The sequence below is a fragment of the Muscardinus avellanarius genome (genome assembly GCF_963383645.1).
Source record: "Muscardinus avellanarius genome assembly, chromosome: 7".
Lineage (NCBI taxonomy): Eukaryota > Metazoa > Chordata > Mammalia > Rodentia > Gliridae > Muscardinus > Muscardinus avellanarius.
In genome coordinates this window covers 19,278,676-19,305,266 of record NC_137793.1, presented here as the reverse complement: position 1 = coordinate 19,305,266, position 26,591 = coordinate 19,278,676, and the positions used below count along the sequence as shown (strand labels likewise).

General features: G+C 36.8%; 1 protein-coding gene across 5 annotated transcripts in view; it reads right to left on the bottom strand.

Annotated features, from left to right (window-relative positions):
* Nucleotides 1-26,591, bottom strand: part of TENM2 (teneurin transmembrane protein 2) — a gene marked incomplete at both ends in the record, with an annotated part of 986,019 nt that overhangs the window by 864,866 nt on the left and 94,562 nt on the right. The window lies entirely within an intron of this gene.

Below are 26,591 nucleotides of genomic sequence, written 5' to 3'. Positions count from 1 at the left end.
ATGTAGGTGTAATTTTCTTCATGAAAGGTAAGTCAAATCATTTACAATTCTCTAGGAAACCATTATTATAAAACAGAAAGAACTCTCTTTCACATGTTTTAAGACATCTAGCTATTCTTATGCATACATCTTAAAAATAAAAAATACAAATCCTATGTTAAAAATTTACTTTTTAACAAAGCTCTAATGGGTGTCATGCCTTAAAAATCTTGACCAAGGATAGAAGGAGGTTAGTACTATGTCTATACCAATATCAAAGTCGCCACCGACTCTCTAAGTTATTCCCTGGTGCAAGTTTGTACATTTTTATAATGCCTTCAGAATAATTTATCACACAGTAAAGATTTTAAAAAATCATTATCCTTTTGATCTAAAAATCCTTGTACTTCAACTTTAATAACTTCTTTCTGAAGAAGTTGCCATGTATATTTTACTCCTTGGAGAAATCAACAGCAGAACATTCAAGCAAGGTTTTAGGATCTTCCAATCCCATTTTTAAAAATTTCATGTTAAGTTTTTTTGTTGTGTCTATCTACCATGACATGCACTTTTGGGTGTAATATGTGAAGATCTGTAAAATATTGAGACAAAACCAAGGTTGGGGAATCGTTAAGGGGATATACAGACATTTCACCTCATGGTTTAAAGTTGGTTTAATATTTAGAAGTTTTTTTTTTGCCTATGGCAAATATATTAGCATAAAGTAAGTAAGCTATGAGCGATAGTGATTTATATTTTTGTCTTCAGGCTACTTCAAACTGGTCTTATGTTTCCACTCCAAATCAAGGGTGTCAGATATTTCAAATTGGTTTAGCATCCCCAAAAAGCATCTTTAAGAAAGTTTTCACCAACCACCCAGATGAACTAGTATTATTCTCTCAGTATCATGGCTGTATTAAAACAAATTTATCATCCACAAAAGTTAAAAACTATCACACATGTTCAACACACACACACACACACACACACACACACACACACACAATTTTTAAGCTAATAAATCTTTGAGGAAAGAAACTAGACCCATAATCAAATCCATTCTCCCTTGTTTCTTGTAAAGGGTTTACCTCAAATCCACCAAAAGCTGTACAATTTGAAGTTTTTAGGCCTTCCTATGTATTAGCATTAAGCATATGCTCTTTTTATAAGGCTCTCAGAGGTCTACAACGAGAGACCAAAATTAACTCCGATGATCACACTGCGTCATTACATCCTCTAAGTGTGGTTACCCAAGGATAAATTAGGCGGCAAAGTCCTAAGACTCAAAGTTCTGATACTTAGGATACTGAAGAAGATGCTGAGATCCTTATTATGCTATAAAATAGTTTTTCTTTCTAATTTTCTTCTGTTAGGAGAAGAAAGGGCATTAAAAACATTAGCAGGTATTGATGGAGTGTTTGGGTTGTGTTCAGAACTCTTGTATGCCTTTGGCTTACCATGGCATCCCCTTCTATGTACATTCAAATATAATTCCTTCATAAGAGAGGATAGAGGAAGGAGAGGGAACGAAAGCATACTTGTTTCAATGAAAGTGTGAGATGAGGAACATGAATCTGCCCATAAATCAGGCAAGTCATTTCCCCTTGACAATCAGAGTCTGTGTGTCTCAAAATGCTGACTATATCCACACTTGATACAACCTCATGCTATCCCTTATATATTATTATAACCATTAGGGCTTTATATATACTTTTGACTGTACAGAGTTTTATGCATAAAACCTTGCATTCTATACTTCAGAGCAAGTTTAGGGAATTTTTCAGAGTTAATGTTTCAGTCTCTGAATATACTTTTTTTTTTATGTCTTGGTTAAGTGTAGAACCTAAGAAAGATGCAATGCTAACAGAATATACTAGCTCCTATAATCCCCAAAACCACCTGTCAGAATGGGTATTTATATTCTTCTTTGTCCTTCTACTGTAGACAAAAAGAGTCTCAGAAAGTTTAAGAAATTGGCTGGCTACCCAGCATGCATGCATGCATGTATTTATTTATTTATTATTTATTTATTTATTTATTTATTTATTTATTTATTTATTTATTTATTTATTTGGTGGTACTGGGGTTCCTGGAAGCCCTTCTACCTCCGGGCTACACTCCCAGACCTATTTTTTTTATACTTTTTATTTGGAAACAGGGTCTCTTAAGCCAGTGCGGCTGGCTTTGAACCTGCATGATCCTCCTGTCTCTGCCTCCCAAGTGCAGGGATTACAAGTGTGTACCACCACGACCGGAGTTACCCAGCTTTTAAATCAAAGAGACGGGATTTAAATACAGGTCTGTCTGAATTCAAACCCTAAGCTTTAACTGCATCTCTTATTTTAAAAAATGGTACTGCCAATCTTGTCTTATTTTACAAGGATTATTAAAAAGCTGTTGGACTATATGACATGTTCTATTAAAGAATCAAAAGAAGGATGGAAGGGCCATTAACTATGCATTTGCAGGGTGGGGAGGTGAAATGAAGTGGAAAGAAAAATATACCCTCTGGCAACTGTGCTGTTCTTCTGTACCTAAATTTCTACTCTACCAGTAGAAAAATGACCTAGAAAGCTGAAGCTATAACCAAAGGAAAAAAAGAAAACAATCAAATAAAAAACAATCAAACCAATAGAACACTGATTTCATCAGTAAGTTTCAGGTGATCTCTCAAAATTAATTAATTAATTAATTTTATACAGTACTAGGTATGGAACCCAAGGGCATTCTATCTCATAGCTATACCCCAGCCCTATTTTTTAGACAGGGTCTCACTGAGTTGTGAAGGGTCCCATTAAGTAGCTGAGGCAGTTCATACTGATCCTCCAGTCTCAGACTCCCTAATGCTGGGATTACAAGCATGCGCCACCACGCCCAGCTTTCAAAATTTAAAATATCAGCATTCTGATAGGAAACTTCAGTTCACTCAGATTTTTCATTTATTTTTTATTTTTTGAAGATTTAAAGAAGTTTATTAGAAAGATAGAACTACCGAGGATAGGTACAGCTCCATACCAGATTGGCATGGAGGGCTGACTCAAATGAATACACCCTTTCATTTAGTTTTAAATAGCCTATTCCTCAACAAAATCTGGTGCGACTTCTGAGTAACTATATTACTAGAGGGTTGTGGTTTTGAGCAAAATTCAGTGGTAAAGCTTACAGAGGGTTAAATTTTAAAGTTAAATGTGTAGCCTTTTATTCCGACTGGTTTTCAAGGTGTTCTTTTAACACACTGGAGACTTCTTATTTTCTAATAATCCTAAATGCTATATAAATTATGAGAATCTTACTGACCATCCATGACTCGCAGCAAACACGACTCTTAGAATTTCAATTTGAGTGATTCCAAATATTAGCTCCTCCCTGTAAGTGCCCTTGCTCTGGATCAAGGTCTTTTTGAGCAGAATATGATGAAAATTATCACTTGGCATCACCCCTTCAAGTTGAAAACTTTCAAATACCTACAGCAAACCCTACTGTTGGCTCCTTTACTGTATATGAGCCATGAGTAGAGGGAAGGAAGGGTCTTTCCATACATACAGGATGGAAGACATGCTCTCTAGTTTTCTTTTTTATTTATTTTACTTATTTTTTTAAATTTTGTAGTGGTGGCCGGGCGTGGTGGCGCACGCTTGTAATCCCCGCGCTTGGGAGGCAGAGACAGGAGGATCGCGCAGGTTCGAAGCCAGCCGCGCACGCGCTGGCTTAGGAGACCCTGTTTCCAAATAAAAATGTAAAAATAGGTCTGGGAGTGTAGTCCGGAGATAGAAGGGCTTCCAGGAACCCCAGTACCACCAAAAAAAAAAAAAAAAAAAAATTTGTAGTGGTGAGAATTGAACTCAAGGGCATTCTCCCTCCATGTTACACAGCCTTTTTTTGTCTTAAAATAGAGTCTCCCTAGTTTGCAGAGAACTCTGCTAAATTACTGAGGCTGATTCTGAGAATGTGAGATTCCTGTCTCAGCCTCCCAAGCACTGAGATGATAAGCATGCATCCCCCCACCAGGCTACCCCATCTCGGTTTCATTTACTGCCTTTTTTCTCACCTACTCATCTCATCTCACTTGCACTGACCACCCCAGGATCCCCTTTCTTTTTAGGAGCACACCTCTATCCACTGGAGTAAGTTCTAACCCCAATTAAGTGGTCTCTAAAATCTCCCTTCACCAAATTTCCTCTCACCACTCTTGATGCCCCTTTGCCCCCTGGGAACTTCTAACCCCTCTTTCTGATTCAAGCCTTCCTTCTTCTTAGCAGATCCCACATGTAGAATGTGCCCCCTAAATGTAAACCAAATCAAGCCAGTCCTTTGTTAATAACTTTTGTGGCTCCCACTGGCTTTGATGGTCAAGCCAAATGCTTTGCTATACATTCAATTTTAAGATTTCCAAAAGCTGGCCCAGGGTGAATTTCCCAGAACCCTCTTTGTTCATTTTTAATCCCCCCCCCAACTCCAACCATGCTTTTTGCTTTTATGGGACTGGTTTTCATTCTCCAACTGTAACCTCCATGCCCACTGCTCTGAATTCACAGTGTCGCTCTCTCTCTTCAAACAAACCAATCAGCGGTTCCCTTCCCATCCTTCCACAATCTCCCTCTAGCTCTGTATAATAATATGTGCAATGCTGCCCCTCCTGGGCGGGCATGCAAAACCCCTTTGAAACACTTCACTCATGTGTTCTTCACATCACACCCATGAGTAGCCGCTTCCATCTGAGCCATGAGAACACTCAGACTCAGAGACAAGAGTCTGAGTTTGCAAGTCCCCAAGGAAGTGACAGGACCAACTTTATACCCAGACCTTCTGGCTCAGAGAAGCGCTTCCTTACCATGCTATTCTATCTCCTGCCGCCACGCGGGGCCCTTTCTTCCTGCTAGGGTGTGAGTTACTTGAGGGCGAGGATTCTGTGAAATTTATCTTTGTATTTCCAGGCCTCAGCATGTAGTAGATATTCAATAAATGTTTGATGACTTGTGTTCGGAGTGAGTGATGCTGCACTATGCTGGAGCCAACGGCGCTCTGCACTGCTTACTATGACTGGCTTCTTGCATATTTTGATCCTGCAACGCTTCCTCTGCTTGTCCTGGCTCATTACTGGCTTTCATCCCTTTCGAAGCTCCTTTTAACATACATTCTGAGAGTCTGGGATGGTCGCATCTCTATATTTACCGCATTAGGCTTCTTAATTAATATTTAACTCCCTTTCCTTGAAGAACAAAATGAAATAAAAATGAAATCACCTTCTCGAATTCCTTTTTGAAATACAAGGCAGACCTCCGGCTTGTGACAGGTTCCCAGAAAAGCAGGACGGCCACGTTAAGTGAAAATGATCTAATCCCCGTTGCCTTTACCATAGGATCAATGCAAGAGCAGGGATTTACATTTTCTGCCCAAGGACCTGAAAGCTAACGGTTATGAAGGAGACACTGAAATCATTTTTAATCACTTGCATGTGATAAATTTATAAGTGTTAAGAGCAGTTTAAATTGATTAAATGTGGCAACAAAGAAAATTATCTTAAAAGAGTAATATAAAATATAGCCAATGCTGTCCACGGAGTTCTTGCATGCCAGGGACTTTGCCAAGGACTTGACATATCTCATCTCATTTAAATACTGATACAAAAAATAAGGGAGATGTACAGCTATTATTCCCATTTTAAAGATGAAGAGACTAGGATTTCAAGAGAGATCTTAGTTCAAACTTGGTAAAGTCATAGGGCCGATGAAAGATAGAGGTAAGATTCAAACAGTTGTTTTTCTGAATCTAAAATCTTTGCCCTTAATAGCCATGCCACGGTGCCTCCATTGTGTTCAGATCCAGAATAAAAATACGGACAAAGAGAGATATTAAGTCTGTCTCCCTTCTCCCACACCAACACAGCTAGCCAGCAGCAGAGATAGGACAAAAATCCAGGTCTCTCTCTAGTATTTTTCTACTAAAAGAAAATGATTTTCATATTAATATGTGAAACCATCATAATACATACAGTAAATATGCTTTAAAAATTTTTATAGTAATAAATTAGAAACTGAAAGCCAGTCGTGGTCATTGATAGTGCCTAAGAAAAGTAGTGTTAGGAATCTTTGGGATTTTTAAAGCGTTAGATCCGTCTTAACGGATTGTGGAGAAAATCGTCTCGAGTCATGTTTTAGAGTGTTATTTTCTTGATTTAATTTTCAGAGAAGCAAACAAAAGCACCTGAGATCAAGTGACCATTCTGGTGTCTTCAAAGTGCAAATACCATTTCTTAACCTACCCTTTCACCAAGAATGAGAACGCTGAGTTTCACCTTAGGGTACAGGATATAGCTTTCTTTAGAAGACTTGAGAGGATCTTTTTGTCATTGTTTTCTGTCCCTCTTTGGTTTATTAATTTACCAGGTTATTGCCCTCTTCAAAATGAGAAGTTCATTTTTATATTAAACCATGGAGTTGAGTATGTAGGTCAGTGGTAGAGCACTTGCTCGACATGTGTGAGAACCTGGATTGAATCCTCGGGAAAAAAATGAGCTATGTCCTCTGGGACACATATACCCTCAGTGTGAGGTTTACAAAAAAGCTGTCTTCCAAGGGTCTCATATTTTGCTTTATAAAGTAAACTACACTGCCCTTTTCAAGTTAATTTTCAGGCTTACCATACTGATATGGTTTTGAATATTCCTCTGAAATTTCATATGTTGAAATTAACTTCCAGAATAATAGTGTTGGGAGGTAGAACCCAACAAGAGATGATTATGTCATGGTTAATGTCCTTATGATGGGAATAAGCTTGATATAAAGTAAATTGGACATCCTCTTGCTCTCTTATTTCCTCATATATACTCTTTTGCCCTTAAGCCTACTGTCATGGGATGATGCATCTAGAATACCTCACCAGATGTGAGCCCCTCAACTTTGGACGTCACAGACTCCAGAACTGTAAGAAATACATGCCTTTCCTTATAAATTACCTAGTCTGTGATATTCTGTTACAGCAGCCAAAAACACATTAAAACAAATGTGTTTTGTGGTCATTTTGAGACAAACTTTGTTATGTCAAATGAAGGAGGATTTAAATCTCCTCATGAGCCGGGCGTGGTGGCGCACGCTTGTAATCCCAGCATTTGGGAGGCTGAGACCGGAGGATCGTGATTCGCAGACAGCCTCAGCTACTTAGTGAGGCCCTCCACAACTCAGTGAGACCCAGTTTCAAAATAAAAATTGGGCAGGGGGTGTAGATCGGAGGTTGAATGCTCCTGGGTTCCAGCCCCAGATGCGCAAAATAAATATATATATATAAATCTCCTCATGGCTGTGCTTTTACCAAGTATTTTCTAATAAATTTTTCATCTTTTTGAGTTTGCCTTTCCATTTCCAGTCTCAGTATCTCATAACCAACTCAATGTATTTTGCCATTGTTAGTAGTAATGCCCTTTACACCGTTATCAATTTTGTTCAAGGTTTACCTCCCTAGCTCACCTCTCTCTTGTGTCTTGGCACCATTAGTTTTTGACACTCATTGGCATCTGTGATCATTTGATTTTATGATTTGGTGATGTCCTCATTCTTATCCTTATTTGGCTTAGCTTTCATGATGAATCATTAGACTCATTATACTTATTTCTTGTACTGCCTTACCCTTCTACTGCTTAGTGGTACTATTTTGGCAAAAGCACAGTCATGGTTAAATCAAACTATACTTATCTCTAAATATGTTCATATAGCATAAACACACACACACACACACACACACACACACACACACACACACACACACCTGACCATAAAAAATAGCATTCTTGTTCTCCTCCACTTCTTCACACTTCTTTCTTTAAACCTCTAACACCTCCTCCACCCTTTCTTTTAGATGATAATGAACATTTCTACTTTACTGAGATCCTGAAGCAATCAACAGAAAAATACCATAGGCTTGTACCACATCTTCACCCACTCACTATAATCTGCCCTCTCTTATCATAGATGAACTTCCTATGCTTCTAGACTTGTGAAATAGGCCCTGTTTCTTTGTGAATTATCTGTCAACTTTGTGTTCTCCATTAGATTATTTTTCCCTAGCTCACAAAATCCTCTTATGAAAGACATTGCCTTTCTCTTTTCTGCATTTTAGCAATAGTCGTCTTTATTTGTGTCTCTCAATCGTGTTATTCAATTCTCAACCACACCACAATTGGGCTTTCAGCATATTTTACTCAGTAATTTATTCCACTAGAGTCTCTGTTGATAGAATTAGATTTCTGTTGGAGAAAACCCCATACCTCCACATGCTCAAGTCGAAGCCTTAGAAGTAATTTTTTTTTCAAAGAAAAAAAATTTTTTCAAAGAAAAAAAATTTCAAAGAAAAAAATTTTTTTTCAAAGAAAAAAAATTAGTATCAATAGATAACATGAGATTTACCTCCTAAAAAACTTTTGTGCAGATGGAATAGTATTGTTAACTATAATCACAGTGTTAGAGCATCTGTCTAGAACTTTTTCCTCTTACATGGCAGAAACAGTATACTCATTAAGCAACTTTCCAGTTCTCCCTCACCTCAAAATCGTGGTAAATACCGCTCTATACTCTCGCTCTCTTGTGTATCCCTATTCTGAGTCCCTCATATAAGTGGAATCATGCATGAAGTAAATGTTCTGAGACAGGCTTATTTCATTCAGTAGATTGTTCTCAAGGTTCATGGTGTTATATAATTTGGCAGGAAGATTTTCTTCTTTTTATAGCTGAATAATAATTCCACTATATGTGTTACCACATTTTCTTTATCTATTCATCTGTTGATGAGCATTTACAGCTTGGCTATTGTGAATAATGAACACAGGAATGGATCTATCCCTTTGATTTTAACTCTGTTGAATAAATACCAGAAGTCAGATTATTGCATTATATGACAATGTTTATTAACAGTTTTTAGAAGCTGTTCTTTATAATGGCTATGCCATTTTACATTTTCACCAACAATAACATATAAGGACTTCGATTTTTCTACATTTTTACCAATACTTACCTATTGGTGTATTTGTTTATTACAATAATAGCTTTCCTAACAGGTAGGTGAAATGGTAACTCATTGTGATTTTGACTTGTATTTCTCAGATTATTAGTAATTTCAGTAGCTTTTCATATGTTAATTGGCTAATTGTCTTCTTGGAGGAAATAAAAGCTTTTCCTCTAATAATCAAGAACAATTAAAGATACCCGTTTGTGTCATTTCTACTCAACATAAGAAAGACATGTTCAGCCTGGCGTGGTGGCACACGCTTGTAATCCCAGAGCTTGGGAGGCAGAGACAAGACGATCACACAGGTTTGAAGCCAGCCTCTCTGGCTTAAGAGACCCTGTTTTCAAATAAAAATATAAAAAAATAGGTGTCTGGGAGTGTAGCCCGGAGGTAGAAGGGTTTCCAGGAACCCCAGTACCACCACCACAAGAAACAAACAAACAACAACAAAAAAAAACGTGTTCATGGATGAGCAGGCAATATTGTTAAAATGTCATACTATTCACAAAAAGTTACTGATTCAATTTAATACCTAACAAATTCTCAGTGACATTTCTTACATAAATAGAAAAAATAAAAACTAATACTACTATTCATATAGACCCACAAAGGACCCTAAGCAGCAAACAGTCTTGAGAAGGGAATAAAGCTGAATATTTCATACTTACTGATTTTAAAATATATTACAAAGCTATAATAATCAAAACAGAATACTACTGTCAAGAAACAACACGTAGGCCAAAGGAACAGAACAGAAATCTTAGAAATAAACACATGCAGTTAAACTGATATTCAAAAAGGATGCCATGAAAACAAAAAGGAAAGGACAGTTTCTTCAACAACTTGTGTCAGAAAGACTAGATATTCACTCACAAAATATAAAATTAAACTTTTACAACCAACACGCCAACCAATGTAAAATGTATTTAAGACTTAACTGTAAAACTGGGAAGTCTAAAATTTCTAAAAGAAAACACAGAGGAAAAGATTGCTGATCCTGGCCTTGGCAATGATATTTTTGATATGACACCAACCACGCAGGTAACAAGCAACAAACAGCCCAATGGGAGTCCAACAAGCCACAGCAAAGAAAACGACGGGCCAAGCAAAAAGCAACTTATAAAATGGGAGAAAAACATTTGCTATCATATATCTGAAAGGGGCTAATAGTCAAAATATATATGGTATCTCTACAACTTAAGAGCAGAAGAAGAAAGGAAGGAAGGAAGGAAGGAAGGAAGGAAGGAAGGAAGGAAGGAAGGAAGGAAAAGAAACAAAGAAAACCAACTAAGGTCACTGCAAAAGTAAGGCATAGTAGCACGTGCCTGTGCCTGTAATCCCAGGATGTGGGAGGCTGAGATAGAAGGATCACATGTAGGTTTGAAGCTAATAAGCAGTAACTTAGAGAAACTCTGTATCAAAATAAAATATAAAATATAAAGGTAAGGGGTATAGCTTAGAAATAATGCACTTATGGGTTTAATCCTCGGTATCAAAAATATGTGGAAAGTACTTGAGAGTCATCTTTGAAGACTCTTTTTCACACTCTTTTAGTCAATACATCTAGAAACACTACTACCTTACCTGCAAAATAAACAGAAAGTCTGACCAGTTCTCACCACGGCCACTGGCCCTAGACAATGTCATGTTTTGTCTTGGTTATGAGGATAGCTTACTGTTCACACCATCCTTATCATTTCTCAATCTTTTCTCAATTGCAAGAGTGATCTTTTTACATGGGAAATCAGGTCACACCACTTTCATGCTCAAAACTCTGCTTTCCCTCAGAACAATGACCAGCATTAGGAATACTCTGATATCCCACCTAGTCTGCTTTCCCTTTAACCTCTGTCATCCTTTCCTGACATTCTTCCCAATTTGCATTTCATAGCAACCATACTGATTTCCTTGAATAAATACGCCAAGATTTTTCTGCATTAATGATTTTATCCTTGCTCTTCTACCTAACTGGAATACCAGACCTCTGAAATACACATATTCAGTTCCCCTTCATAATTAATTGCCTTGTTTTCTTTAAATTTTGGTTCAAATGTCAGCTTTTCAGTGAAGCACGCCCTACCTCCTCCCCCCTTCAAATGACTCCTGGAAAGCTCATATTACTATATACTCCTAGTGATGTTTCCTCTATACTTTTTATTTTCTTTCTATGTTATTTATTGCTCTCTAACATAGTTCTTTCCTTCTCTCTCTCTCTCTCTCTCTCTCTCTCTCTCTCTCTCTCTCTCCTGAACATGTGTAATGGAATTTAATTTGCAACAGGTCAGTAGAGGAGTCTTTTTATAGTTTGATGACTGGAAAACACTATTCATCTTAGCATGATACCTAATAGACATCCAGTAAATAATTGGTATGAAAAGTAATTTTATAATCAAATGTTGTTGCCTCTAATTAATCATTCAATATATTTTTATGGGAGGGGGGACATGTGCCCATCCATTTTTGAAGGCCTTAGATCTAAGGTCCTCATCCATTCTAGCTAAGTATGTGTGTGTGTGTGTGTGTGTGTGTGTGTGTGTGTGTGTGTGTGTGTGTGGTACTGGGGTTCCTGGAAACCCTTCTATCTCTGGGCTATACTCCCAGACCTATTTTTATACTTTTTTTTAAGATTTGGAAACAGAGTCTCTTAAGCCAGTGTGGCTGGCTTCAAGCCTGAGCAATCCTCCCGTCTCCGCCTCCCAAGTGCGGGGATTAAAAGCGTGCGCCACCACGCCCAGCACTAAGTATTTTTTGAATGAGCTATAACCCCCAGCTCTCATTCAGTACATTTTGAAATCACTCAAGTATATTAGGGTTCTCCAGAGAAGCAGAACTCATAGAAGATAGATAGGTAGATATCAATGCAATCATAGACATGGGATAATCTATTATAAGACATTGGCCCACACAATCATGGAACCTGAGAAATCCTACAATCTGCCACCTGCAGGCTGAAGACCCAGGAAATGTGGTGGTGTCATTCAACGACCTGAAACTTATGAGATATATTCCAGTCCAGGTCTGAAAATCTGAGTATCAGGAGCCCTGGAGGTAGAAGAAAGTCAGTGTCCCAGGTCAAACAAATTAAATTAAAAATTCTTCCACCTTGTCATTTTATTCAGTGGATTGGGTGATGCCCACCTGTGTTATAGAGGGCCATCTGCTTTACTCAGCCCACCAACATAAGTGCGAATCTCTTCCAGAAAAAAATATTCTCAGATATACCCAGAAATAATGTTTAACCAGCTATGTGGGCATCCTGTGGCCCAATAAAGAAGACACATAAAATTAACCATCACACTAGTTTCCTGGTCACATGAGAAAGCTCCTTCTATTTACGTTCCTGTGCTACTCTTCATTTTAAAATCAGTTTCTTCCTCTCACTTTTTCTTGTAATGATGAGGCTCATCCAGTCTCATCATCTTGGAAATAGCAAGAGCCACAAAGAGAAAAAAAAAAAAACAGATTTAGGGTAGAGAAATTTTGGAGACACAAGAAAATGGAAAGCCATGCAAAGCTCCAGTAAGTCACATAACCAGGAGTGGAGAGATAGTTATGAAGGCTGAGTGTGCCACTGGGCTTTAGTTTCTTTTGTGTGTCTGTCTCTAGTCCCATTGGTTGAGGACTACTCAGTGTTTGCTCCCTGCCTCTTTTCTCTCTACCTTTCTCCTTGGGTGAGCTCATCTACCCCCGTGGATATTTATAGGGCATACCTCTGCTGCTCATTCTCAAGCTGAAGGCCCCAGTCCAGATCTCTATTCTAAGTTTTATGCTTAATAATCACACAACTATCCATATTACCGTTTTACTTGTCTTTTATATGAGTATGTGTGTGTATGTATGTGTGTATGTGTTACTAGGAATTAAATGCAGGGACATTCTACTTATGAGCTACACCTCCAGCCCTATTTTATTTATTATTTTTGAAACAGGGTCTGGCTGAGTTGCTGAGAGTCTGGCTAAGTTGCTGAGGCTGGTATCAAACCTATGATCTTCCTGTCTCAGCCTGCCAGGGACTGGGAAGGCAGGCATGTGCTATCATGCCTGGCTACTACTTGGTTGTCTTAATATGTAAAATGAGTAAGCCCCAGATTTTTATCTTCTTCATGAATTTACCAACTTAGTACTTAGAATTTTATACAATTGCTAAAGTCAGAAATCCCCTATATCTCTTTTTCATCAGTTCCTAGCTTCAAACCACCATTGAGTTTTGCATATCCTATCTCCAAAATACATCTCAAATCACTTACTTCTATACCTTGGTGAAGGCTACATCATTTCTCTAAGTTGTAGAAGAAATAGATAAATAAAATGCTGAAGAATTCAACAAAGTCAAAGCTCAGAGGCAGTTAAAAGACTAGAATGCTTTCATATTAGACTTGGAAACTTAGATGGCTCTTGCATGATGTTTGGGAAAGTGATGCTTAGGAGGATGTAGGGACATCCGTGCAAACAAAGGAAATGGGACAGATGGAGACAGAGAGGACAAAGGGGTATTCTTAAAAAAAAAAAAGTAGCCTGGTTGGGCTGGAGCTGAGAATATATTTAAAGGAGAAGTGGGAGCAAGGGCTAAAAACATAAAATTGGACTATATTGTGGAGAGCCTAAAATACCACAGTGGGACAGATTAAGTTGATTTGTATACTTCCTGGCTTCCCAATGTGCCTTATTGTTCAGAGCCATAAATGTGTATCAGCGGAAATGGAAGACAACCTGTATTCTCTTAATTGTTCTGCATTTCACTGGGGTCTTTTCCATTCTCTATGTACAAAGGGATGCCCCAGAATATAGAGATTTTTCTACTCTTTTTTTCTATAACATCAATTATTAAGCAATACTGTATATTAGCAGAGCCATATGCTTATTATAATAGTAATTGCTTCCACATGATTATTTTCAGAGTATTTCCTTATGTACTGAGATATTTATCTTGCCTGCAGAACTACCTATTTTGTAAAAATACCAATAGCAGGGATACCACTGTGTTTATGATTACTAACCTCATTGAATCAAAGGCACCATAGATGGAGGAAGTTTTAAGAATATTTAATACATCATTTACTCGATTCTATCTCCTCAAGGTGCCTTGCAGATTATCTTAGTAGATGTGAATTTCCTTTCATCACATGGAACACAATTCTATCCCTGCTTAGTTATAAATTAACAATCTCAAAGTCCTCCATTCTGAACAGCAGTGAAATACTTAATATGGGGGGACCCTGCCTTACTGAGAGATAACTCTTCTTTGGGGGTTAATACAACCATTTCAAATGTCGTGTGTGTGTGTGTGTGTGTGTGTGTGTTACATCCTACAGAGAATAAGTTGTATTTTTTTGTGGTACTGGGGATTCAACTCAAGTGCATTCTACATCTGAGCTACACACCTAGCTCTTTTAATTTTTTTTTTTTAATTGAAACAGAGTCTCTTGGTTTCTGAGAGTCTCTTTTTGTTGCCAAAGCTGTTTTTAAACCTGAAATCCTCCTGTCTCAGCCTCTCAAGTACTGGGATTACAGGCATGTGCCACTATACCCAGCTAAATCACCTGATTTTGAAAAGGTAGTCAGTGTTTTTCATACCTTTAAATGAAAATTTAAAACCTCTGCATAGAATAGAGTACAACTAGACTTGCTCAGGAGTCCCTGCAGACATGGTACAAAGTTTACACAAATTAAAAAATTAGCCGGGTGTGGTGGCGCACGCTTGTAATCCCTGCACTTGGGAGGCAGAGACAGGAGGATCGCGCAGGTTCGAAGCCAGCCTTGCTGGCTTAGGAGACCCTGTTTCCAAATAAAAAAGTATAAAATAGGTCTGGGAGTGTAACCCGGAGGTAGAAGGGTTTCCAGGAACCCCAGTACCACCAAAAAAAAAATAATAATTAGGAGAATCATCCCAACATCTCATATAGAAACTTGCAAATTACAAAATAAAATATACACAATGAACATATAGAAAATTAATGAGCTTTAATCATGTTCTAATAAATAAGAACATAATAATAATATTTGCATCTATAACTTGGAAGGATGATGACATACAGTGAGTGTACATGGCGGGTGGTTCTAACACAGCCCTAGTGCAAAAACAATCATAGCTGTGCATAACTGGGCATGTTTTAGCCCTTCTAAGAATTTTTCCTAAGAAAATAATTAGGAATGTGCACAAGAATTTAGCTATAGGGTTTTTATCTATCACGGAGCTCTTTACTGCCTCTAAAATAAAATAAATTAAATGTGCAATGAAAGAATATTGAGGAAATATATTAGGCTGAAGCAATACTGTGCACTCCTGAGAATCTAAAGAAAATATTTAATGCCATGGAGAAATGTTTAAAATATATTTAATGAAAATAAAATAAGTCTACCTAAGGGCTTGTAAACCATGATAGCAATTCTGAGAGTCATCTCTCCTCTTATCTATTTATCTCTTATACAGAAACACAGACGCTGAAAAATTTATGCATCTGAATATCAACTATGCTTATTTCTGGTGCCAAATTACAGGTTTTCTTTATTCTTCATGCTTTTATATATGTGTATATATTACATAAGCACGTACATATCTCATAGATGTTTTGTATAATTATAGACATGTAAATTTTGTACATGTGCTGTTTTGTATACCATATATAAAAACACATGCATATATGTATGTATGTGTGTATGTGTCTTACTTTGTACATCATAAAAATCAATAAAACATTGGCCTTTTCTACCTTTTTTTAGTACTAAAGACCTGGTAGTATTAGAATCCCATTTCATTCTGTGAGTCCAGATTAGCTGAGACTCCATAAGAAATTAATATAAAGTGACAACATTTATATCAACTCATATAAGATAAATAAAGAAGACTGAAAGTTCAAAAATGTGGTACACATGCTAAATATTGAGGGAAGAAACAACAAAGTACACTCTAAAAATTAAAATGAGAGGATTAAAAATGTCACAAAGATGGACTTAATGAGAAAAATTTATAATGTAAATAATGAAGACACGTAGAAAAGTTGAAAGAAACATAAATGGATCCCTTTCAAGCCTGATGAAAAAAACATGAGAGATAAAAATATAAAAGATTAGGGATGAAAAGGGAGACAGAGCTGTAGTTACAGGCGCAATTAAACAAATTGCATGAGAATATGACTCACGAACAAGCCGCAAGGATACCGAAACAGAAATTATCTTCAAGAGACGATTATCAACCTGGAATAGTTTTAGATAATGTTCACCTACCACACACTAGCTATTCCTTTAAAAATAATATTATGACCGTTTTTCTTGTACATAGCAGTCTTTGATGTCATTTTATTAGTCATTTTATTAAATAATGTAAACGCCAGAGTCAAGTCGTGGTAATACCGTCATGCTAGTGGAAGCTGCTGAGGTGTCGCTCTAAGGAACGGTTCCTGCGCTGCGTGAGTGTGGCGTTATGAACCTATCCCTCGTTTCTTGCTATTCAGCTCAACGTTAGATACTCTTCAGATTTTAATGCCTTAATTATCAACCTGTAGCATTTATAAGCTATTCAGGTGTGAATCTCTCCTATCTCAATGCCACGGAATGGTGAGCTCCTCGGCATCTTGTGGTTTCTTGAGTTCTTCTACCTGGGTCGTTGATTTCCTTTCTAATTTTGGTACCTTTCTGTACAAACACTTTTGAGGGTATACACCCAGAGGGTGTGTGTGTGTGTGTGTGTGTGTGTGTGTGTGAATCAGCTGCTTCCTAAAACTTAATGTTTCCTGATCAAATACACTTTCAGTAGTTCCCTGACATCTGCTTGGTCAGATCTTAGTCCCCTGGGATGCAACACAAAGTTCTTGTTATCAGGCTGTTCCACATTTGTCGATGTATTTCTATTGCTGTCCAAGAAGACCACTAGGTTCTGAGTTTGACTAGAATTTGAAGTTTCTAGAAGAATGTGCGCTTGGAAAATTATCACCAGCTTCACCCCACCTCCCTTTCTGCAATCCCCATGTACATGGGCTTTTGCTCATTTGCAAGATCTATGTTTACATTCCACTCACGTAATCCCCAATGCTCATTTTCAACCTAAATAAAACTGCAGCTCCTCAAAGCTGCCCTTACTCTACTAGGATGGTAACATACAGACCAGTGTGCTTTTACTCTATAGTGTGATTTTATTAGGCCTTTTCTATACCAGGGTGGTTCACTTTACTTTTTTTGAAAATAGACAGGGATTTCTTTATGACTGTATAGGAAGACTTGGTTTTGACAAAAAAAAATTTAATCTCTCACATGTGTGTGTATGTATGTGTGTGTACATATACTAGTCTTTATATAAACTATACAACATGCTCAAAACTGAAATTAAAACATATATAAATACATAGCAAGAGGGAGGTTCTGTTTCTTCGGTATTTCATTGAATAGTGATGCTCAAACTATATTTTAAAGACATGGTTCCGCTAGTTTTAAGAACAAAGAATAAAATATCAAATAAATTAGTTGAGAATGGGGTGGAAATCCATAGAAGAAGAGATGGGGGCTGAGGAGTACAGAGCAATATAGATTATATCTTATATTGCAAAGAAATCAGATTTTCCATCCAAATCAAATACTTTTTCTCCAATAAACAAAAACTGATTTAGTGCTCTGGAGAGGCAAAACTTCTCACATGGGACCTGAGAAAATGTGGACCTTTTACGTGGGTTTGGTGGATGGGACAGCATAATTGGTTCAAGTCCTTGGAGCCTTTAAAAAATTCACACCTTAAAGTTTCCCACTAGTAAAGATCTCCCACATTGAAGAACCTCCTTATCTGAGACCATTGTACTATCTATATCAATACTAAGTAAAACACAGCATTTTATACTTAATTAAATTTATATTAATGAATGTATAAATATATATGAGAAAGCCATAGAAGAAGAGATGGGGGCTGGGGAGTACAGAGCAATATAGATTATATCTTACATTGCAAAGAAATCAGATTCTATACCAGGGTGGTTCACTTTACTTTTTTTTGAAAATAGGGATTTCTTTATGACTGTATAGGGAGATTTGGTTTTGACAAACAAAAAGCAGATATTTTATCCATTTGTAAAATAAGTGAAAGTCAACACAGGGAACTGGGAGAAGAAAAGAGGAATTGTACCAAAAACTATGTATGTATGTATGTGTGTATATATATAATATATATATGATGTATAATATATTTAATATGAAATTTATATTGTACATATGATAAATATATAATATGCATCATATATATGCATATATATACATATATATGTATATATATGCATATATATGCATCATATATATGTGTATATATATACATCATATATACATACACACACACACACACACACACACACACACACACACACACATATATATATATATATATATATATAATCAATCTATTTGGCAGTTTATAAAGAGATACTTCCGAATGCTTCTTCATGCCCAGCTCTCTCAGTCTAAGTTCATGTCCCTTTCATTAGGGTTAACACAAGCAGATTTTTTTTTTATAGTGTTGATCTTCTCTATTCCCCTCAGGATAGTATTTCAACCTCTACAAAGATAAGACTTAAGCTACGGCTTTCCAAGGAAGGATTCTGCAAAAACTTTAGCTCCATTCTATCATGAAACATGCTTATATTTCAATTTGTTTTCTTCTTCTCAAGTATTTCTAGCAGCTGGGAATGTACTAAGGACATCCCTGGATAACACTGGGGTGGTGGTGTTATCCAGCTTTTCTAGCGGGAGGACATTTTTTGGCTTGGGCAGCACTGTGACTGACTCCCTTTGTTTCCAACTCAGTATTATCCAACAAAGCTCCAAGTCCTTCCCTCCTGGGGGCTGGAGGCCTCAGCATAGCACTGCATTCTCCTCTCCCAGCTTTCTCTCGATTGTCTTTCACTCCATTGTAACAGACTCCAGAAACAACTTGCCAGATCCAAACTGAACATAATTAGTACAAGTCATTTTCTTCTTCTTTAAATGGTTTTCTCCTGAAAAGCCCTAGGGTTTTCCTCCATCAGTTGAAATAGCTCAAGTTTTTTAAAATAGGTTTTCTCTCCATCTATTTCTTAAAAGTTCATCTAGGTACTTTCACATTAAAATAGCCTTAAGTATTTCAACTTAGTTGAAATACTTAGTAAATCAAAGATTTCTAACGTTGATTTTTTTCGTACTTCAGGGCATCTATGTGCCAGGATGGAGATGGCAAATTACCCATTTTCCCCCTCCCACATACACACAAAATCACACATATACACGTGCATGCACACACACATATTTGATACTTTAAAATTCAATTGATTTTCTTTTTATTTAAATTTATCTGAAGCTTTTGAATATAAATGTCTTTAAACAATCTCAGAGATTTGTCATAGGACTATTAAACCCACTTTTCAGATGAGTCAAACTTAGAAAAAAAAAAGAAGTTAACATCACCACTCGAAACACAAGTTCAGTTAAGACAAGACTCCAGCATTTTTTGTACAGATTTTTTTTATCAGTGACTTTTTTCAAGTTTTCACATAGGCCAAGGCTGGTCACTTCCGTGCTTACAAAATCTGAGTCAGACCTTAATCTAACGAAGTAGGTTGGAAGGAGCCCAGAAGAACCCAACACCGGGGTCGGGGGGTGGGGGTCTATGGAGGTTGGTCACTGCTATTGCCTCCAACCAAATGGGAAACCTGTACCAGGATTACTGAGTATTCTTGTGTTTCAAGAGAGGCCAAAGAAAATTTCTAGCATGACATCTTCCACTTTGAAAATATGACTAATCTAAATTTCTTAAACACTGTCCTGACTATATAAAACAGCTCCGTGGGCTGGATCTGTCCGGTGAACTACAATCTATAAACTCTGTTAGTGATGACTGTCCCATAAATGTCTTACCCCTATTCGAACTCCTTTAATACCAGTCAAATGAAGGTTAAGGAAAATGGGGAAGAACAATTTCTAGGTAGTTATTTTAGCTAGCACTAAATAATATTAAAAATTAAATCACAAGTGTGTTTATATATGTGGGAATATAATGTGTGTGTGTGTGTGTGTGTGTGTGTGAAATACCTATTATATACATATATATACTACCTACCGATTTGTAGTTCTACCCTATTTACAAATTTATTACTTGAAATTTTCTCCTGCTGCTGTACACCAGTTTCAGAATGACTAAATGAAATGTCTCCTTATGTCTTACATATTTTCCTCTGATCCTTTCCAGTTATGTAGTATTTTTGGTGCAGGTTCAGCCTGATGCCGGTGTCAGTAGATAATGTATACGACCTTAGCTTTACTTCATTTTATGTCCTGAATAGTTGATTCATGGCACCTCTCTCTCATCTCTTTTATAAATTTAATTTGATCCTTGACGGACAACAACTGAACCAAAAACATGGTGGAACAGTAAGCAAAAAAGTTGAGAGTTTTCTGACTGAAGAAGCTTCCAATCCTGAACTGACAGAAACCCTTCGCCTCCCACCCTTTCCTGCCTCTGCTACTCAGCTGAAAGTTAAAGTACCAGTATCAGGAACTCAGCAGCTCACAACCACATGATTATCCACCGAGCCCAATGTCTCCCTGAAGGCCTGGAGATTACACGTGTAATAATCAGGCTGCCCTTGCCAAAAGTAAGGCTTACTGCTTCTTTTTATTTATTGTATTTACTGAATGCATCCATTGCTTGATAGCCCTGGGGAGCATTAACGAACTTGGAAGAAAGCACCAAAGGAAAGAAAAAAATATATAAATAACTAAAGACCATGCCAGTAAAGTTTATAATCTGGAACGTGTGGTACTGAAATGAGGCACTCACTGTCTTTCAAGCACCCTGTTCTACTTTAAAGTAATGTAAGCACTGCTTAATTGCCTAGACTTTTAACGCATAAAGGTCTATCTGCAAAACCTTGGTCCTTTCACTTTTTGTTTATATCTGCTTCCTTGTGACTATGTGAGAATCCTAAATTTTGTCTCTGGTGCTACATCTTTAATCAGCTGTGTTTTTGTACCATAATAATGATATAGATTACATAATTACATGTGGGTTATATAATACTAATATACAGTATATAATAATGATATAGATTCCCACTACTAAAGCTTTTAGAAACAGAATGCCTTCATCTTGGTGTGGTGGTGTATGTCTCTAATCCCAGTACTTGGTAGACTGGGACAGAAGGATTGCAGATTTGAAACCAGCCTCAGAAATTTAGTGAAGCCCTCAGCAAGTTAGTGAGATCCTATTTATTTATTTATTTATTTATTTATTTATTTATTTATTTATTTATTTATTTTGTGGTACTGGGGTTCCTGGAAGCCCTTCTACCTCCGGGCTACACTCCCAGACCTATTTTTATATTTTTATTTGGAAACAGGGTCTCTTAAGCCAGAGCGGCTGGCTTCGAACCTACGTGATCCTCCTGTCTCTGCCTCCCGAGCACGGGGATTACAAGCGTGTGCCACCATGCCAGGCAGTGAGATCCTATTTTTTTTTAAAAAAAGGACTGGGTATGTAGCTCAGAGGGAGAACACCCCTGGATTAATCCCTAGCTACATAAAAATAAATAAAAAGTAAAATAAAAGCAAGTAGTTCTGTTGTTGTTTGTCAAGGGTCTCCTATAGCCTCTACTACCTAGATTCTTAGGGAATTATGCCAAAAATCATAAAACAAGATGAAAATCTGTTGATTTAGGAACAGACCCCCCAAAAAAAAACCCCACACAAACAAACAAGCAAGAATTGAGGATCTGTGACATTTCCCCCCATGTCTTTTAATTTTTTCAGTCCATGATAAGTTATTTCATACTCTTTTTATTTATAAATCTTACCCTTTCAAATCTTAAAAATGCAATTTGGAATACTTGCTATAAAATGCCGTGGAAGTATATTTTGTTTTATTTTTAAGGGATTAAAACACTATTTTCTTTAGCTTTTTATGGAAATTATTTTCTATAATATTGAACGGGAAAATAAATTATCCCATGTCAACATGAAAACTACAGTCGAATTTTAACATATGCCTTTTCTACTTCTACTTTCTACTTTAATGTATGCTACTTCTCTTGCTATTCATCCTCCCGACTTTTCATCTTCTTAAAAGCAAAATTACATGTCCCTGTCTATGTCTGTAGCTAAGAGTATATTTTTGTGTTTGTTCTAGGCATTCTCTGTAATTTTTACATGTGAGTTACGAGAGAAGAAAATACAGTGGATTATAAAACACAAAATAAATTTACATGCATGCAGGGGAATAAAGTATAGTGAAAACAGAAACCCAATATCGGATCTGGTGTGTGTTTACCTAAAAGTTACTTTAATGCTACAGGTAGTGGGGAACTCTTCATAGAGAAAGGAGGAAGATTTAGAAACTCAACTCCTATAAAAAAGTAAATGCAACTTGGTTAAGAATAACAACCTACATTTTTCCTTGGTACTAAAGAAAATCCCTTCTCCCCTCTGGGTTCATTCCTCATGTCTCAGTTAACAAGCAATAAGTGCCTGGGTGTGCCGAAGTTCTGCTGAGGAGGACACAGATACACAACAGACCTCTGCCAAGAGGTCTCAGAATCTAATAGACTCTGTGTTCCATGAACACACTTTACACAAATCCATTATGTGCGGAGAGCCAACTTGGGCTATAAATGCGTTTTGTAAAATGCAATGGAATTAACTCAACATTTATGTTTTCAACCTCAAAGTACATTATGAGAATTATAAATTTCCCAACTGACAACAGAGGAAAATGAACACCGTCCTTATTTACTTTGGGTGGAGACAGAGAAGGCAGGGGAAGAATAAATTTCTTAAAGCTTTAACCAATGTCAGATTTAGTTTTCTGTAATCCCTGTCCTTCTATCCCATGGCCAAGCTTATTTTCTTTGTCCTTTGCTTATTATCTTTCTAGATTTTAAATTTGCAATAAACTGAAACTAGGATTACCCTGAGACAAAAAGAAAGAAAAACAAAAAAACAAGGATATATTTAAATCCCCAAGGTAAAGAAATTGCCTTGCAGGAGTCAATAATACATGGACCAGATTTTTTTTTTTTATTGTGTGTGGTATTTCACATCTTTAAGAAGGCAATTAGTTATTCTTATATATTAGTAACTATTATATTTTTCCCATAATTCAGGTGGTGCACAGGACCTCAGGACATACTTTAACTGGGACATTTATTACTACAAAAAAGTATGATTCTAATTTAAAGTCACTAAAATTCACTAAAGTCACTAAATTCAACTGAATAGATGCAGTTGAATTTCACAGAGTGAACACTTGGCCTAGCTGCTTTCAGCTCTTACAGCTGTCATTTCTAGCCAAACCATCAGTGGCCTCAAGACGGAGTTAAAGAAACTGACAAGATGCCTTGAAATTGAGGGTTCTACCTACTAGAAGTAACTCAACTCAGCCAGCACAATGTTAATTCCACAGCCCTACACATAGTTTATTTGCAGAACTATGAGTGACAATAACTTGTAGCTTCTTTATTGCAATAATAAATAAATAAGGGAATAAATACACTTATTTATGGGTGCAGTGTGATGGGACTGTCAAGTTACCACCAGCTCACTGGTGTCACAGCACATAGGAACTCCAATCAGTGTAAATCTAGGAAGAACTATTGGCAGAGTCAGGGATTTTATTACATGATTATTATTTTCTTTTTCGGTATTGAAGATCGAACCCAGGGGCATTCGACCTCCAAGTTATACCCCCAGCTTCATCTTTTATTCTTTTTTCATTTTGAAACAGGGTCTCACTAAGTTGCAGAGGGCCTCACTAAGTAGCTGAAGTTAGTTGAGAACTGACGATCCTCCTGTCTCGGCCTCCCAAGTACTAGGATTATAAGCATGTGCCACCACGTCCAGCTTACTACGTGATTCTGAAGGATGAATAAATACTGTACACTCTAAAAAGAAAAATTAGTTTTTTTTAAGTTTTGTCTTTATACATGAACTATGCTTAGTAAAATCACAATCATTATTGTTTAAAGGGACTTTTAAATAAACTGTGAAAAATCATTGGACCCCAATGATACTGCCAGACCAGTGAAGGAAAACACATAGTCCCACAGAAAAGATTCATCTTATAACCATATATCCTTAAAAATCTAAAACAAAAATGGAGAGCTTCTCTGTCCATGAGCTGATTCTGTGACTTCCTCTTCAAGAAAGGCATGCTTAAAAGGTTGATTGGGTTCTGAAGGACGTTGTGCTTATGAGGGAAAAAAGCTATTGAGAAATTAGTGAGGGCTTTGTAGTGCCCATGCTGTGGTGTGGAACTGGTGGGGCCGCTGTCAATCTATATGCTAATACATTCCCAAACTTCCTAAGATCAGTGATTTTTTTTATTTATTTTGTGAGCTAAAAAGAATTTGTCAGAGAGAAAGAGCGAGACATTTATGATGTTAACACCCAACCTGCAGAGCTGCTTGAGACTCACGTTTTATTTGCTTAAAGAGTTTCTCAAGTGACATAAAAATTCTCTTTTTTATTTCTGACCTCCTAAACAAACAAACAAACAAACAAACAAACAAGAAAAGAGTATGTATCACATATCTAATTTACATATTTGAAATACTGAAACTTTTCCGTGTGTTTGTGTGTATGTGGTACTGGGATTGAATCCAGGGGCATTTTTACCTCTACACCTACAGCCTTTTTATTTATTTATTTTATTTTGAAACAGAGTCTTGATAAGTTCCCACATACTGACCTTGAACCTGTTATCATCCTGTCTCACCCTCCTAAGTACTAGGATTCAAGGCACATGCCACTGCACCTGGCTGAAAAACTCTTTAAAAGAGAAAAAGCAAAACATTTAATGTGTGTATTTTAAAATACCCATCTTTAATGTGTCTTAAACTCTTGCTTCAGCATCTCTTTTGGACTTTGCCAAATCCACTCACATAGAGAGCTGTATAGAACTTCCAAATACATATTTCTTCACTCAGACTGTATTGTAAATAGTATGATAAGGGGGAAAAAAACACAAGATATTGTAGCTAAGGGTTTATTTTTTATCGAATTTAAGGACTTATATAGACCCTCTCAAAGTGAAAATGATTCAAATATGATGTTTCAGATAGTACTGAAAACTGGGTGTGGTGAAGCATGCTTGTAATCCCAGCATTTGAGGGGCTAAGATAGAAGGATTGTGGTTCATGACAGCCTCAGCTACTACTTAGTGAGGCCCTTTGCAACTCAGTGAGACCCTGTTTTAAAATAAAGAATGAAAAATAGGGCTGGCTCTGTAGCTCAGTGGTAGAATGCCCCTGGGATCCATCCCCAGTACTGAAAAAAAAAAAAAAAAGTACTGGAAACAAGAATCTACTCTAGCCCTACCAACTAATTATAAAAATTTCCCAACAGCAGTTCTAGAATAGTCAAATCAGGCATTGTTTTTGTTCATTTGTTTACTTGATTTCACTGGAAAACTCCCCTTATTGGCTGAGTTTTTAAGCTATTTAATGTTTATACAGATACAGCTAAGATAGCTATAACTTAAAAGAAGGTGGTGCATATTTTATAAATAAATGTAAAGAGCCCCTGGTAGATGGTTACCTGTATAGATGTGAGACTCCCAACCATGAGTGATGTGCTAAAAAAATGCCATATTTAACATGTTCTGGAAATTCTTGGATTACAAGTGAGTTTATTTATTAGCAATCAACCCGTCTCTGTTTAAATAGTATCCAACACATGCTGAAACTGAAAAAGGCCATTGGTAAATGGATTCAATGTGTGCCTTCGTGGAAACTTGTAAAAGTAATTTCCTACCAAATGAGCACGTTAAAGTGTTGAATGTGCCAAGTGCCAGAATTTTAAGATTCGAACGAAGTCAAGTGCAGATTTTTCCTTGAGAGTACACCTTGATTAGCTCTGTGAATGGAGATAGAAGTAAGACTCATCCCCTTGTCCCACTGCAGAATAAATTATTTCAAAATTAAAGATAAATTTAAATGCGAGTGACATCTTTTTGAATATATGCGACTTAACCAAGGAAATTTTGTATTTTCAACAGTTTTGAGATTAAATGGTATTTAGCTATGTTTCTGCATCCACAACAAGCTGTCTGCCTGTAAATTTCTTTTTCTATTTTTTTTTCAGTGAAAGAAGACACTTGAAGCTGCTCCAGCAGAAGTTTATAATATTTTATATAAACATTCTTAACTGATCTATTTGTAAACATTTTAATGGCAATTCTTTTAGCAAGCACACAGTCTATTCATAACAAACCACACGGCATTTAATGTTTTCTTCATAAATCAGCTGTACCTAATGCAATTTATCTTTAAGAAAAAATGTATTTTGACTAAACACAGTTCTGAGTCTCTCGCTAGGAAATCCACAAATAAGCACCTTATCTCTTTAATGACTTACACAGGCTTCCCTATATTTACTGCTTAATGATCAGAAGCATTTAATTTTCAAAGTTTCATTAAAACCCACCTACAAAGCTGATGGATAGGCAATAGTGATTTTTGATAGAAGCTGTGGGAAGCCATTAACCTACATAGGCACCAAGGGGAAAAGTAAACACATAGGACCTTTCTGGAGACAAAGTCTCTGGCTATTTGTCATTATTAAACTCCAGAGCATGTGTTCCAAGTTTGATCTCCAATACGGATATGAGGCATTGCTGC